We start from the raw sequence: 16,885 nt of genomic DNA, 5'->3' as shown, positions 1-16,885 counted from the left end.
CCCAAAAACCCAAAACTGACCCTGAACCCTAAAAATACCCCTTTAAAAAAAACCTAACATATAACATTTTAAATATAATTATATACTTACCAATACTTACGTTGTAATGGTATGCGTTGTAAAAGTACCTGCGTTGTAAAAACATGCGTTGTAAATAAATGCGTTGTAATAGTATTTGCGTTGTAAAAGTTCCGTTGTAATGGTAGTGCGTTGTAAAAAATGCGTTGTAATGGGTGTTTACCAATCCGAAGCATCTATCAGCCCACCCATCTATCCTAGGTACAGGTCCATGCCTTCATTTATCCTTCCATCCATCCATACATTGATACATCCATTCATCCATCCATCTGGCCATGCATCTACTCGCTCTTTATTCAACTATACGTTCTTATTTCCGTGCACCCGCTGCCCCCGATCCTAAATATGTCGTGTTATACTCATCCACCCAGCCTCTTAAGGGGTCGAAAAGGCTGGCGATAAGCATTGGCAGGCAGATGTTTCTTGTAAAGAACAACAAAGGTTTGAGTTGCTCTTTGTGGAGCATAGGTCACCGCCCTTCTCTGGTGGTGTTTTAAACAAAGATTCATCTAGCGAAAGAAATGTAAGGGAGCTTTTTAGTGTAAGACGTTAATTTAGAAACATAACGTTTTGTCCAGTTGTATATAGGAACACTGCTTTAAAGTGGCTGTGACTCAAACATACTGAATACCTGTACTTCTTACATTTCAGAGAGTATACACCAGAGAGCTAATTTGAGGTGGTGAGAACCTGCAGTTCTATATTTCCATGTGAAGCACAGTATAAGAATATAAAAGCAATTGCAAAGCTTTTATATTCATATTAAAGAGGGGGAGTGAGTCAGGCAAAGCGTTTAGCACTAAAACAAGACAGTGTGTAAGGTTAAAGTCGGGTCATGCTGGAGTTGCCTGCTTGTGGTTGTTTGCAGAGGCACAACCAGAGCGAAATTTCGGGGGAGCTTAATTCTTTCAGGAATAGGCAGAGTGGGGATGTAGGGGCTGTAAAAAGGGGTGAAAAAGAACAGTCTCATTTACAAAAAAATGGTCTTTTCCAGACCTGCGAAGTAGTAGGGTGCGGCTCTGTTTGTGCGCCCGGGAAGCTATCTCAGAGTCCGGGGAAATGGGCGTTGCACGCCTGGTGGTCTGTCTGCTGATCACCTTACGATGATGTTGCTCCTGCGTTGCAAAAAGAGAAGGGAAATCCTGCGAGAAAATGGCTCTCGTTAAAGGATTTCCCTTCTCCTACAATGCGACTCACCTGGCATGATGTCTGCACTTCACAGTAGTGAGCAATGTGCATGCTCTCAGTTTCACTGCAAAAATTAATTTTTTTTATTTTTTTTTTAAAAAGACTACTTTTGCCAGGCCCGGAAAAAGAGCCCCATAAAGATCTGTTTCGAGGCCCCCCAAAAATAAAGTGCTGGTGCTCAGACCCCCACAGACAGCCTCCCTTCCCCCCTCCCCCACCCCCCCAATTAAAGCCCTGAGTGTAGTGTTATGTTTGTGAAGTTGTAGATAAAATTGTTAGGCGAATAATGGTAATTTTTGTGTGTGCCGTTTGGTTGATAATATCCTCTTAAGTACATAGATTACAATTTTAAAAAATTCTGTCTATAAAGTAGTCTGTGGTGGGTTGCAGATAGATTGCTGTGGGGTGGTGGGGTGCGGCAGAGAGGTGAAAAGTATGACGTAGTGCTGTTACATATAAATTGTAAAGAAATTAATAAATACTTGCTGTATGTTCTATGGCCATACTTGTCATTCTATTGCTCCCCTGTCGTGCTCTACCACGTTGCTGCACTGGGTCTGAAGTCGTTAGTAGAAGTTTTGTAATTGTATGTTATTATTTTAACATAGTGAACAGATCTAAAAAATAATTGAATCTATTTTTTTGTTTTTCAGAAAATTGTTTTGTTTGGATTAAAATTTGAAAAATGCCTAGAAGTGAAAAAAAAAAAAAAAAAAAAAGAAAGAAAAATATATATTTGACCGTTAGGAAACATCTTGAATTAGAGAAAAATGAGAGCAGCAGTACAGAAACAGTCGAGCATTAGTGACCAGAGCACCACCCTTTGCCAAGAGACTGTTAGACAATCACAGATTCTGCTCATGAGGTAGGACAGAAGGTAGAGGAAAAGAAAAATATATTTGAACGTTACCAGCAAAAGAATACATAATGTGATGCACAAAAAGAGACAAGTTCCAAGACTGAGCCGAGTGCGACATCTACTGGTGGAAAGAGAGAGGTGTGCCAAAAGATTTCAAACACGGGAGGAGGCGGTGGTGGTGGGGGGGGGGGGGGGGGGGGAGAAGATTGATCGATGCCCAGAATGGAGCTCCAGGTGAGCCCAGAAGCCTGATGGGGGAAGACTACGGGAGGAAAAGTAGTCAAGAAACTGTGAAGTGTCTTGGAAAAGAGACCTGGGCACTGGCAAAAGGGAGAGCAAGGGTCTGAAGCACTTTTTTTTTTTTTTAACGAGTAAGACAGCAGCAGATTTTAAACTTTTTTTTGGGTGGGGGGACAGGGAGAATATTTTGGAAGAAACAGTGGTGATAAAAGTCGAACAAAACTAGAGGCATTCTTCCTAACGCCTTCTCGGCGTAGTAGGCGTGATATAAATGCCATTACAATTACTTTAAATAGGAAGAGAGTGGGGTAGAGGAGAGTGAGAAGGGAGAAAAGAGGAGTGTATGGTAATGTGTGGAGAGAGAGTGGGATGCCTTTTTTTTTTCCACGAGGTAGGATAGCTCAGGAGGCTGCTTGCCAAGTGACAGATGGCACCTAACCTTGTATGTGACCGGTGTAAATATAACTTCTCTCGCACAACAATTTTACTGTCTACCAGATTTTATACAGCGCTTTCCATGCCCACAGAAGAAGATTGCAGCGCTTAATATAAAAGTTAAGAAATACTACATATTCAGAAGGGTAAATATTAATGAGCAGAGGTGTCTACATAACAGAAAGGAATGTAGTGACAGCACACTGAGTGAGAGTAAAGACAAATTAATGCACTGCCCCAAAACCTGGGCTTGAAATTGAAAAACAGAACTGCAGGTACCCTTAACCAGAGTACCTGCTTACACCTGAGAAGTCCTGGTACTCTCCAACCGAAACTACTGCACCTCTGCTGACTGCAGGTGCTATCCCTAAACAACAACAAAAAACAAAAAAAGACGTACAGGCTCCAGTACCGGACAGTATCAGCACATCCAGAGCACCGGGTATCATGTTACTTGGAGTCTCACAGAGTAATCGAGGGTTTTGGTGTTGCTCGTCGTCTACAACAAACTGTGGGGATAGAAAAATGTGCACCGTGATCAATCTCGGCAGACCCTCTTAGGAGTTGAATATTGTTTTGCCAACTGTAATTTTGTAGATATTATTACTTTTTATAAGTATTTGATGCTTACCTTATGGGGAAGATAGTGGTCAGTTCAGAAAGTCTGGGTGGTCTTGGTGACAGGTCATTGATAAAGGCGATAGGCCTGATTGATTCATTGAGAACAGTTACATCAAAAGGTCTCATTTGTGTAATCTGAAGTTACAAGACAGGCAGTGTTGTCAAATTATTTATAGTGAAAACAAAAATAAACGTTAAACCGATATGCCTTTAAGGTAGGATTGTAATTACATCGTGTTAAAGCATGCAGACAGCTATTTTGTTGCATAGAATCTCAAAGATCCCAGCAGTAGACAAGGGTTTTGGTGTGGATAACACCCTCCAAAAACCCAGAGAAGCTTTGCAGGGACAATCCTTGCCACACGCTTTTAGAAAGGGCTATACAATACTTTGACAGCTGTCATTTTGGAAATATTTATACCTGTAGTATTTGGTTGTGTGTGTGTGTATTAAAGTATGTGTAGATGAAGCCTGGCAGCATTACATGTCTACTAAGAGTGGGCGGTAAACTCCGCTCCACCTGAAGAGTTTTACCACTCTGCACTCCGATTGGAGCATGGAGTTTGGCAAAACCTCCCCTACCGATGTGTGGTGGAGTTTACTGCCTACTCCTGGTTTAAAAGGTGGTGACATTTCCAATCACAATACTGATATAAGAGGCTGATGGGGTATTTCTTGCCTAGGCGTGGGGGTGGAGCACCCCTGGCTTTAAAAACAAACAGCAATCACTGGAGCGCGGTACGCATGGTCTTCGAGAAAGCAGAATAAGATAATAGAGCAGGTTACCACATTCCCTGCTCGCGCACAAGCCCTGCAGCAGCAATCTTTTGTGTGCTGTGCATGCAGTCTTCAAGACTGAAAACTGGTACTATGCCTCGTAATATGAATTTAAAAACATAATGAAAATGAAACAGTGTCCTACTACACAAAGTGTTTTTCACTAACATATGTACTGTGTGTAACTAAGCGGCATATGTGGAGCAACACTGGACAGGTGCATCAACCACACCCTGCTTCTGAGCATGCACATGTCCTGCCAGGCAAAGGACCGGCGGAAACCGGAATTAGCTCCGGAGACAGGGCATATTATTATTATTATTAAGCGTTCTTATATAGCGCTCGATTACCCGTAGGCATCTCGGCGCTTGCCTTGGGAACCCGTCCTGGTTTTTCCCTATGAGATACCCGTACTGGGCATCCCCAAGGTGAAATCCAGGCATCCCGCCGCGGGGGGCCATAGTGGAGATTAAGCAAGCTAATGCCCAGAGCTGCAGAGTGTGAACCTGTGACTCAAGTAGGCACCGAAACGAGAATTATCGAGTCCGTTGATTTTTGGGCTCAAGACCCTGCCGCGTCGGGAATTGAACCCTGGTCCCGGGTCTGACCTCTGCTTCAGGGTCTGCCGCCTCTAACCAGTGAGCCACACTTCTCCACTCCACATGAGCCAGGCCCTGCAAGAGATCCAAGGGGAGGCGAATGATGTGCATCAAAGTTGTACGTCACTGTTCTGGGAAGCTTGTCTGTCGGCTGTCAGCCGGGGCCACAAGCCTCAGCCAGCCCTCAAAAGCTCCATGGAATAATGCAGAGTTTTCGGTAACTGCATGAAATTCCGAAAGGTGAAACTCTGCAAGCGCCGCACAGGCCTAATGTCTACTACAAGCTAGTAATAATAATTAAAAACACACCACACACAAACATAAATAGAGGGGGCTTTAGGTTAACCCGCTCAGACACAGATCTGGTTAGTGTCTTTCCCATCCTGCTTCCACCGAGACAGCTTATAGGCATATAGCGTAAGGGAATGATCAGCTTACTTCAGCCAATGGCTCCATGGCCGTATAAGTGGCAACATTTTGCTTTACCTTATGTGCACATCTGCCTAAACATAAGTGAATTTTCTCCTCTGAAAGACCTCTTTTCATGTCTTTTCTTTTTCATCTATTATTTTTTAGAGCTCACAGGCAGAGCAGCTGGGCTGCTTGCTTTCTGCTCATTTCATCTGCTGTGTGCCACATCTTGTGCTGTCGCAGTTTCTAAAACTGGTGACTTCTAGACCAGGCAGCCTTAGGGTGGTCTTACGCGCAACTTTTTGCCTGCCTCCTCCACTTTCCCGACCTCGAGTTTGCTGGCATTAGGACTCTAGCACTGATTCGCAGTGGTAAAGTGTGCAAAGTGCTTGTTTTCTCTCCCCTAATCATGGTAATATTGGTTCATCCCTAATTGGCATAATTAGTTTACATATCAGTCTCTAGAAAAGTGGTACTCCCTGTGCCCAGGGCCTGTAAATTAAATGCTACCAATGGGCCTGTAGCAAGGATTGTGCCAACCACTTATGTAGCCTTTTAACAGTGTTTCAGGTCTGCCACTGCAGAGCCTATATGTGATGTTTATATTGCTAGTTCGACAGGGCAAAATAATCCCTTTGCCAGACTCAAACCTTCCCTTTTTATACATAGGTCATCCCTAAGGTAGGCCCTGGACAACCCAGAGGGCAGGATTCACTGTATTTAGAGGGCAGGACATGTACTTTTTAATTTTGCATAGCCTGATAGTGAAAAACTCCCCAAGTCGATTTTCCCTTAGGATAACATTGGAATTACCCGATTACATTTTCTGAGAGTACTTTTCCAAATGGGAAGATAGAACTGGTTCAAGGTTGGTGTCTCTGGAATCACAATTTAAAAACAAAAACTTAGGGTGAAGTCGGGTTTTAAAATTGCAATTCTAAAAATGCCACTTTTAGAAAGTCATTTGTTTGCTGTAACACTTTGACCCAGGTGCGATGGGCATGCCCAGATGTGGGTCCCTTGCTCACTGTGCCACTGGATTCAAACTAGCCTTGCTAAAGAAAGGTGACATACCCTGAAACCGGTCCCAGGATGCTCATTTCCGGTCCAGGGAGGACCTTGCCTGGCAATTTGGTCTGAGCTGTTACCATGGGGCACAGGATCAAGACCAATTTGCATATGGCTGGGTCCAAACTGGGGTGTCGTAGTGGACAAAAGAACAATGGATTTAACCCAGATCTTTTGGTTGGGGAGAAGCTTTGCATTGTCAGCATTCCGCCCATCATTTGTTTGCTGTAACACTTTTAGAAAGTTGGCAAGTTCTTAATTTTGCTATTTAGTGCCTGCTGCCGGTCTCTGATCACATGTCTGGGGTGGGTGACAATGGTCTTTGTATATTCCTCTTAGACAGACACACACAATGGGAGCTTAGATGTAACCTGATGGGCCATCCTGGCAGGATGGGAGGGAGGAGCTGGTTCCAGCCTTACTTACACTGAATAGGATTTTTCCTGACCTCACACAAATGGCTGCATATTCCCTGTAGTGAGTTTAGAGGTAAGAAGACCTGGGTGCAGTTCAGGGGTTTGTCTTTGAAGTTCCCCCATTTCAAAGGCCCAACTAGGTAGAAGTACTGCACCCCTGACACCACTACTTCAGTACACCTCTAGACCGGTCAAGACTCTGCCAAGGACTGCTGTGCTTCTTAAAGGACTACCACTCTGCTGGACTCCTGCCTTGCTACACTGACCTGTTGCCTTCTTGCCTGGATGAGGGAACCAGACCTGGATCCTTTGAAACCAGAGTGACTCCAAGGACTATCTGGCTGGCCTTCCGATTAGAGGTCACAGGGACAAAAAAAACAAAAAAAAACCTTCCAATTTACCGGCTTCTGCATCTAAAATTCTGCCATCAGTGAGTCTACCCTGCCAAGTGGTGCCACCCCAGCCCTGGACCCTTGGATTACTTTGTGGGACGGGCACATCCTCTGCTGAGCAACGTATCCACAAGCAGAATGGACATATATCCTCAGCTGAAGCAGCCCTCATTCAAGCTGAACTCATGCCCCGCCACTGTTGCATGGATTGGGATTGGACCGGTCACAAAAGACTTGCATCACTGCTGCATCTCGCACCTTGGAACTGATGCGTCACCTTCTGAACCGCCACTGTGTGACGCTTTAACCGGCATAAGCTTCTCCTATCCCTCATTGACAGCAGCCTTGACAACGACATTGACCCTCTGCCTTGCAGGTTCGCTGCATCTCGCATCCTGGACACTGGCCTTCGCATTGCAAACCTCGTCGACAGGATTCTCAAATCAGACACATCAGGACCTCGCCCCACAGCCTTGTTGCATCTTGCAAGCAACGTATTGCCTCTGCTACATGATGCATCTTCAATGCATATCCACGCATTGTTCTGCAACCAGAAGGATGGTCCTTTTGTTCAGCTGGCCTAACTAGGTCCCTGTAGCCAGCCCACGCTCCATCGCAGTCAGCCTCAACGTTTAACTTTGTCTCAGTCCGGCACGACCAGCGATCCCAAATTGAGCTTTTAGCTTCCAAGTGGGGGTGCATTGAGCATTAGTGGTTACAAAGAGACACAGGTCTCTTTGTATGTGGTGCCCTGCTTGGATGGCAAGTGTCAGTGTCCCATTATCTGCGTCGTTCCCTGGAATGAAGGTGCAGCAGGTCACTTCAATCTTCACACACACACCGTTCCCTCCATTGTGGCCATTAAGTCCAAAACATATCAATGCTGTATTACCATAAGGCAGATTGCATGCAGTTCTTCCTTGATTTAATTAAGGCAGAGCTCGGTTATCATTTTAAGCATTTCCAACCTGTTTATTTGCAACCAGCGGGCTTTGGCTTTTATCTACAAAGTGAAGAAGGGTATTGAGCCTTGTGCTGAAACTTGTGTGTCAGTGACCAGTCTAAATTCTTTGGGAATGCCCTAAATGTCCTAATCGCACCCTGTCTCACACCCAGGTGCCACGTGAACCATCTGTATCATGACCAGCGGTCAAGGGACCAACATCTCTCACTCTTTTAGGATATCAATGGTATTAAGACACCGGTGGCACTGAGAAAACCCTTTTAGACTAAGAAATATGAGATTGAGGTGTCAAGGCGCAGGAGGGTGTGGGGGTGGGGGGGGTTCGCAGGTTCCAGTCCATCAAGGAGTGGGTCTGTCGAAGAGCCATGTTTTGAGGTTTATTGCGAAGAGGGGGAGCGATGTTATATGTCCGAGGTGGAGCAGAAGGTCGTTCCAGGCTCTGGCCGCGCAGAAGGAGCGGCCTCCTGATCTGGTCTTTCTGGTGCGGGGGACCACGGCGTAGGAGAGCCGAGCTGATCGTAGGGTCCTTTGGGGAGCGTGGAATTAGAGTCGGCTGTACAGGTATGCTGGTCCGGTGTCATGGAGGGCCTTGTGAGCGTGGGTTAGCATCTTGAAGGTGACTTTAGCTTCGATGGGGAGCCAGTGGAGTGTGTGCAGGTGCTGGGAAATGTGTCAGTGTCCTGGCAGGTTGAGGACCAGTCTTGCAGCAGCGTTTTGGATGTTCTGTAACTTGCGGGGGACGTTTTTGTTTATTCCGGCATAGAGTGTGTGTGTTGCCGTAGTCGAGCCTGCTGGTGACCAGGGCGTGAGTGACGGTCTTTCTGTGTTCGAGGGGGATCCATTTGAAGGTCTTACGTAGAAGGCAGAGGGTGTGGAAGCAGGATGAGACTGAGTTGATCTGGCGGTCCATTTTAAGCTGATAGTCCAGGATGATTCCCATGAACATGAAATACCTTGAAAAAACAATAGGCGTTTTGGGAGAGAAAAAGGAGGACTGTAGCGGCTGGTGTGCAGGCGGAGTGACAAGACGGGGGAACAAACAACAAATAAACATTTTAAAAAAAAAAAAAAAAAAAAAAAAAAAAACTTACATTATGCATACTGTCTGATGCACTTTTCCATGTCCTTGCTGCAGCAAAGACTCCCAGCCTTCCCTGTGGCCAATCCTGATGCTGCTCTCATGTTTGAAGGCAGCGTCACAATTGGCCCAAGTGCTGGGAATTTGCGTTCACAAAGAGACTGGGTGCCTGTGCTTTGCGGTCTCCAACCCAGCCATTCAGCTGGGCTGGAGACCGCTCAGTGTGCATGTTGGTTTGGCCAGCCTGACATGGCCGGCCAGACTGACACACACACACTGACAACAGTGCACCACCTCCTCTTCCCTCGCGATGGCCCCACCCCCAAGTCTCGCCTAGTCCTCAGAACCTTGAAAATAAAACAATAATAAAACGGTTTTATTATCTTTTTAATTTTCCAAGTTTAGGCTGGCGGGGGTGAGGTGGGGTGTTAGGAATACCGCCACTGAAACGGGAACAGTTTGTTTAATTAATCCTTGCAGCCAGAAAATCAGTTCCAGGCATAGGGTCTGAGGACGGTCTCAATTTGCCATCGATCTGAAACAATCTTATATACAGTCCATTGTATGCCATAAAGGATTACGGTGATCCTTGTATGGAAAGGAATGCAAGTCGCTGCCTTTTTTAGTCATAAATGACTCGTTCGATAGATAATCCAGGTGGGCCTCGACCTTGCGTTGACACAATGTGGCCAGTTGGTAACGTGTCTAGTTGTCTGGCATGGGGAGCGCAAGTGACGGTCGCTGCACAATAACAGTGGGTGGGTAATGAAAGAACACACACCCCGCCAAAAGACGCCATGGTGCTAGACTCCCGCTCTCTGGGAGGGTGACAAGCACAGGTTGCCCATCCAATCCAGACGCTGCTCTCATGCTATGAGAACAGCGCCAGGATTGGTCTGAGCAGCCTGATCTGCCACTCAGACGCTGCCTGGGAGCCTGCGGCTTTTCTCCAGCTTGACTTGGAACACAGCTGGGTTGGAGAAATAGAAGCGCTCATGTCCGTGCAAACTTTCATGCACACTTCTAAGTGCCCACCACTTCTGTCGGTCGTAGCCCATCCCCGCATGCACGCACCATCAGCCAGAGGCCCTCACAGAAAAATAAAATTATATTATTGTTTTATTGGTCTGCGGCTGACAGACCAGTGGGGTAACGCTCCTCCGCCATTAGGGAAAAGCCGCCCCTGGGGAGCGCATGATCACTGCTTGTGCTGGGTGTGTGTCCCGATTGGCTATATGTTCCCAACTCATGCGGCATCTGACTTTATGGTGTTTTGGGAGTGTGTGTACCCCCTGCGGCCAGGTGCGCTTTATTGGGGCCAATCTAACTGGTCTATTGTGGTGCAGCTGCGCGTATCTGTGAGATTGATCTGGGATTTCCTGTTTGTGCATTTGTCTGCCGGCTAGTGCCAGAAATTTGTGTAAAAAAAAAAAAAATTTAAAAAAATAAAACATTAAAAAAAAAAAAACACACACACACACACACACACACACACACGCATACCACACCACATGTGCTCTTGTTCACATAAACTAATGTAAGGATGTTCATATCAGCATCAACTTGTTCCATATTAACAAAAGTATACAGTAAACATGTTTTAGGCAACGGGAGGGACGCACTGAACCTGGAGAGCCTAAAGCAAATAGAAAGTAAGCAAATGTGTGTTAAAAAAAAAACACAAAGCCAAGGGCACTCAACGAGCGGAATGCTTTCCTAGGTCAACTTTCTGAAGGTCCCCAAGATGTCTTTAGCAAACCAGACGTGGGCGGAGACCTAAAAAGCAGCATTCACTGTGCTCTGCAGAGCAACAGGAGTGTGTCTCTAGGAATACACCTATGCACAAAGGTTTGCACAGTAACACAAGTGTGTGCAGCAACAGGGTGCACTCTGGTCTACACATTAACACGTGCTTGTGTTATTATGGATGCACAACAACGTGTGCTTTGCTCTTCATATTACCACAAGCATGTAACAAACTTGTCTGGAGCGGTCGTCACAACAAAACGATTTGCATTCAATAACCTAAGTGTTTTAAGTAATGTGCACAGTAATACAAAGGTGAGCAGCTAACACCCCCAAGTAGTGCGGTCTGCACAGTGATACAAGGGCTTGCACAATCACAGTTGTGTTCAGTCGCTGTCACAGAAATGCAAATGTGTGCGATTACTCACTCAGGTGTTCTTGTTTTCACAGTAACACCGGTGTGCACAGTTACAAAATATACACAGCAACACAAGTCAGGATGACTGAAGTCTGCGGTAGTGAATAAACAGTGACACTATACACGTATAGTCGTCTGCCCCGAGACGTAAGGGGCTGCGCAGTAAGACAAGCCTGCACGGGGTGGGCACAGAAATATATGTATGCGTTTTGCAACTGTCACAGGAGCCCATATTTGCGTTCAATCATTGTGTTGCCGATGCACAGTAACAAGTGTGCATACAGCAACAACGGTGCATAGCGACAAACACTAATACAAGCCGGCCTACCAGAACACAGGTTTGAACAAAGATCCCAGTGACATCACCAGTGACATCACCACACATCCGACTTTCACAACCCCTAGGGTCGAGCCAAGGAAAGGGCCACGTTCATGGGCGGGAGGCGCTACATTTCGCGCAAGTGTGTGAAGAGATTCTACACTCTGTGACAAATCTCTTTAGCACCCTGCCATAAAACCCAATAATACCGTGCCCTGTGACGTCCCAATGGCCGCAGGTCACGAGGTCACCCTCAGGCCGTCCTGGAGTCAGATGACACCACTCTGCACAGGTGCAAGATTGTGCACGAACAGCACCAACCGGTCGAGTCGGGTATTTTAAGCTACACCCTGGAGTCTTTTCGGCACACACATGTAAAGAAAACTACACGTCCCAGAATTCATAGCGCACCTGCCAAAATGCGAGGAGATGGCGAAAGTGACTCTCGCTTTAAGGCGTTTGAAACTGATCCCAAATCACCGTTAATAGTGTTTATCACAAGTCACAAACAAAACACCCATTCATTCATTCATCATTCATTGTAAACTTGGGGCCCGAGGCATGCTACAAACATAGAAATGTGTTAGAGAGAAAAGTAAAGCTGTGCTGTGTGAAGGTTATGCTTGTACATGAATGAAAGGTGTCCTGTACCGCGAGCCTAGCACAGGGCATCGAAGCGCTGCACAGGGCATCGAAGCGCTGCACAGGGCATCGAAGCGCTGCACGGGGTGAACGACAAGCTCATGCATTCGAGTGATAGGAGAGGATGCTCGGGTGCGGATGAGTAATTAGATAAACACTATCCCATCACGCCGTCCTGGGGTGGGGGTGGCCCCCAGCCCCCTCGGCCTGGTGTTAGTACACAGCACAGAGAGGTTTTAGGACAGTTTTACGTCTTGGCCTCATTTCCTGCTTCCTGCCCTCCAGCCTCCTAACCGCAGTGAAGGACCCACCGGAGGTACTTACCGGTGGTGAGCAGAAGCCAAGGTTGGGGGGCGCTCCACCGCCTGCGGGAGATGCCGGCCCTCCGTGCCTCCTGCCTCTAGTCCCAGCTGTAGTAAAACCCTCTTACATACTCCCCCCTCCTCCCATGCAGCTCCTCCTCCCACCCACAGCCCTGCACCGAGCCCAGTCCGGCCCCTCCCCCTCCCTCCCTCAAGCACCAGCGAGGCCACCAGCGCTCCTCCCTGCACTGGTCTGCCTGGGAGCACTGGGGCAGAGGTCAGAGCCAGGGGCCCCTGGGCTGGGTGTGTGAGGTGGCAGTGTGCGAGGGCAGCGCCTGGAAGGGGGGATTAGCAACAGCTGCCACCCTTGACCTCACTTCTGTAGCTCCTCCTGCAGCAACAGAGGCTTCAAAGAGGAACGAGTCTGTGCAGGTTACAGACACTCACCTGGAAGAATGTACCGAGGGGAGGGTGCGGGGCAGGGGCCCCTGGGCCGGGTGTGTGAGGGGGCAGTGTGCGAGGGGAGCTCCTGGCAACAGTTGCCACCCTTGACCTCTGCAGCGCCTCCTGTAGCAACAGAGGCTTCTAAGAGGAACGAGTCTGTGCAGGTTACAGACACTCACCTGGAAGACTGTACCGAGAGGAGGGTGCAGGGCAGGCGCCAAGGGTCCCTGGGCCCCAGGGCTAAGACGGCTTTACAGTAAACCTGTCCAGATAACCCTGGTGATTAATGCTCCTGCTGGAGAGCAGTCTTTTGTCTGTTTGTAGTTTTGAATTCCAGATAAACTGTAGTTTATGTGGATAGCTCAGTGGGTTACTGCTTTGTTACAGATGTCCTTTTTAGGTCGAGCTGGTGTAAGCAGCGCGAAGCGCTGCTGTCTCCAGCGAGCTCTATTGTTAGTGACTTGCTTTGGAAGTAGGACAGGAGATGGGCATGCGCATTGCGCTTTGAGCAGGTGTACACGCACGTACACGCACGCGCTGTGCACATCTCCTGTCCCGCATCCGAGGCAAGTCAGCCTCTCGCAATCGTGCACACACACACACGCACGCACACACACACACACAGGCACACACGCACACACCCTCCACCCCACTCACCGGGCTACTTTGTCGCTGCGCTGGTGTCATCTCCTCCGCATCATCTGGCACACGCGGGGCTTCCTCACTCATGGGAGCCCCGCAGTTGCATCGGCGGCCTTAGGCACCACTTATGCTCCTCCTTACGTCTGCTGGCACACGCGGGGCTCTCCCTCTGGCATGGGAGCCCAGCGTCAACACTGCTCCCGTCACACCTGTCGTGGGCAGAAGTCCCGCCCCATGACAGCCGTGACGCTCCCGAACTTCCGGTTTTCGGGCCGGCGGCGGTGAGCAACGCTGTAGACCTGGGTCTACCGGTCTTCACTTAGTCTTTACTGAGTCAATATTCCTTTACATACGATAAATGTAAATTAATTATTGTTATATATTACATGCTTGTAATTTTATTTATGTTTTGTTGCGAGTCGCGTGAAAGCATGCAACTCGTTCCACCCATACCTATTATTCATTCAGTGTTCTAGAGTCATGCCTTACTGCCGTGAAGATTCCTCAGGAACGTTATTCTGAGCGCTTTCTTCTTCATGACTGGACGGCTCTGGTTGTGGGTGTTTCCTGTATTACAATAAACCTACTTTTCAACTTCAATCAAGCACCTCCTGTCTTCAAAAACTTGATGACAAGCGGGAACTTCTCCGCACCCACCGCCAAGAGCCAAACCACTTTCCATGGAAAAATTTCAGGACATCAGCAGCTGATCGTCTCAGAGCTAACCGCTTGAAAAGACGACGTCATCGCTGCTAATCACCCGGGAACCTGATCTTCAAAACCTCCCCGCATTTTTAAGGTCGTATTTACCTCATTTACTTTGAACTCAAGCTTGTGGCAGTTTGTTTGCAGTCAGCCTCTTGCGCTCTGCTGTGCGCTGTTCAAATCTACGCACGCGCATTCAACATTGCTGACTCTTACGTCATAGCACAAGCTTCGCTCTTCAAAACAAGGCCACTGGCTTTCGAAAGTCACGCATAACCGTAACCTTGACAACGGCGTCAGTCTGCCATTTAAAAAAAAGATTAATGCGAAGTTTTTCGATACTTACAATGATAGGCATGCTTCATTGTTTACATTGCCTATCATATTCCATCTTTACAACAGCGATAGGCACGCTTCTATAATTTTATCAACAACGTCCTTGAGCACAGTCATTTCCTCATATTTCATCATATATGCATTGTCTGTTGGTAGTTCATCGTCATCACAGCGATAGGCACACCTGTAAACTATATAATTGACTTGCTTTTGATCTTCATATTGCAGTGTAAAAGCGTCAATGCAAATAGCATTTTGTGTAACGCATCACAGCGATAGGCACGCTATTATATAAATTGCCTATTGTATTTCAACATTTTCAAAGCGATAGGCACACTTTTCACTTCCACATTATAAACACGTTTTTTGATCTTCATATTTCAACATGAAAGTGTCAATGCTTATAGAATTTTGCATAATGCATCACAGCGATAGGCACGCTATTATATAAATTTGCCTATTGCATTTTAGTATTTTTAAAGCAGCTACAGACACGCTTTTGCAATTGGCACTCTTCATCTTCAAGTATTTGTACGCTTTCTTCATTTGACAAATCTTTATAAAGTAGCGTGTGTAATGATGTATGTGAGCGCACTAGTAGTTGGGGGGTGGAGACGTGGGCAGGACAGGAAAGGGAGGTGGCTAGAAGGGAAAGGGGGCAGAAGAGCATAGGGACTTGAAGGGAACAGTATTGCAGAATAAAGCACGTTCTAAGATACCATAGTCAGTGTCCAGTTATTGTAGTCTGGACGCTACATCTGGCGACGAGGATGGGATGAGGTAGCGCATAGATTGATCGTGCTGCTTCCCGACTTCAGAGGAACTGTTACCGCGACGCCACAAGTGTGGTGTCGCCGCCGCGGTGAGAGCGGTAATCTGGGTGCCCACCCCAGCCGAGCTGCCTGTGCTGGGAGAAACTGCCGGCGTTGGTTGCTGATCCCGATTGATCCCCGAGTTCACAGGTCCGTGAGCAGCGGGGAGTGGTGCCAGTCAGCACAGATGTGCGCCGGGATCTGGGTGCCCACCCCAGCCACGTGTGCTGCCCCAGGAGCTAGCTGATTGCTGCCAGGAGCCCACTCCGGTCTTACCTGTTGCCTGGGAGGTTGCTGATTGCTGCCAGGAGCCCACCCCAGGCTTCTTTGCTGCTTGAATAGCCGCGATCGTCTGCCCGATGAGTGCCTGCCAGTGTCTGCCGAGGCCCCGGGGTTGTGAAGCATTGAGCCAAATCTCGCGGGAAGCGAGATTTCGCCGACGGCGGCCATTTTGACGTCAGGCACCTGCACCTATCCCCTGCCAAGGATATCCGCCGGCCATTTTTAAGTCAGGCAGCAGTGGTCCCACCATCAAGCACATTCAAATGCAACCCCGAAAACTGCATTTTTGTGCCACAAGACTGCGTCAAAACCATTGCTTTACATCACGGTGAAGGAAAACGGGCATTCCAATCGCACATCGCCCTTTCGGTGGATACATACAGTGAAATATCCAGTGAACCCAGCAAGTGCGTAACGGAGCGCATCTGGTACCGCCGTGAGTGACTATTTGAAAGTACAAGTGTGTCAAAAAGCTGTCTATAAGAATGTCAGGATCACCGTCACGTCGAGCTCAAGCCTCAACTGGTACCAGCCGACCAGGCATGATGGGTGTATCCTTTCTATGCCCACCAGAACCACTAGCACTTGTGGCAGGAGGAGGAATGGGCCTTCGATGGCAGGAGTGGCTTGAAGACTTTGAAGACTTCATGCAAGGGTCTCAAGTGACGGAAGAAGATCAGAAATTAATTGCATTACGTAACCTCATAGGAAAAGAGGTTGGTCAGCTCATAAAGGAACTTCCCACTGGGGATGCTGTGTCATATGCCAAGGTGAGCGACGCACTAAACAGGAAGTTTCTACACAAAAAGAATGTTGACTACGAAAGGTATACTTTCAACCTAGCCTCGCAAGAGAAGGAAGAACCCATGAGCACATTCATCACACTGCTTCGACGGTTGGCTCGATACTGCTAATTTGACTCGTTCTCGACCGAAGATGCTCTTAGACTTCGCATCATAGAAGGTTGTCAATCGGAGTCACTGAGAAGGCGACTACTAAAAAAGAGTTACACCTTAGATGAAATTGAAGAGATGACTAGAGTACACGACCAGGCGGAGGAACACGCTAAGAAGATGGAAGCCGGGCGGAGTGAGAAGCGAGAACAAGCCTT

At 47.6% G+C, this 16,885-nt stretch overlaps 1 protein-coding gene across 1 annotated transcript in view; it reads right to left on the bottom strand.

The window, feature by feature from the left end:
- CIDEC (cell death inducing DFFA like effector c) overlaps positions 1-12,662 on the bottom strand; it is an 89,176-nt gene extending 76,514 nt beyond the window's left edge. The window contains exon 1 of the mRNA XM_078661846.1: positions 12,576-12,662. The gene's annotated coding sequence lies outside the window, so the exon portion shown is untranslated. The remainder of the gene's footprint in view (positions 1-12,575) is intronic.
- Positions 12,663-16,885: the final 4,223 nt, after the last annotated feature.

This window comes from Lissotriton helveticus, chromosome 9 (assembly GCF_964261635.1).
Source record: "Lissotriton helveticus chromosome 9, aLisHel1.1, whole genome shotgun sequence".
Taxonomy (NCBI): domain Eukaryota; kingdom Metazoa; phylum Chordata; class Amphibia; order Caudata; family Salamandridae; genus Lissotriton; species Lissotriton helveticus.
This window is presented reverse-complemented; position numbering and strand designations above follow the sequence as displayed.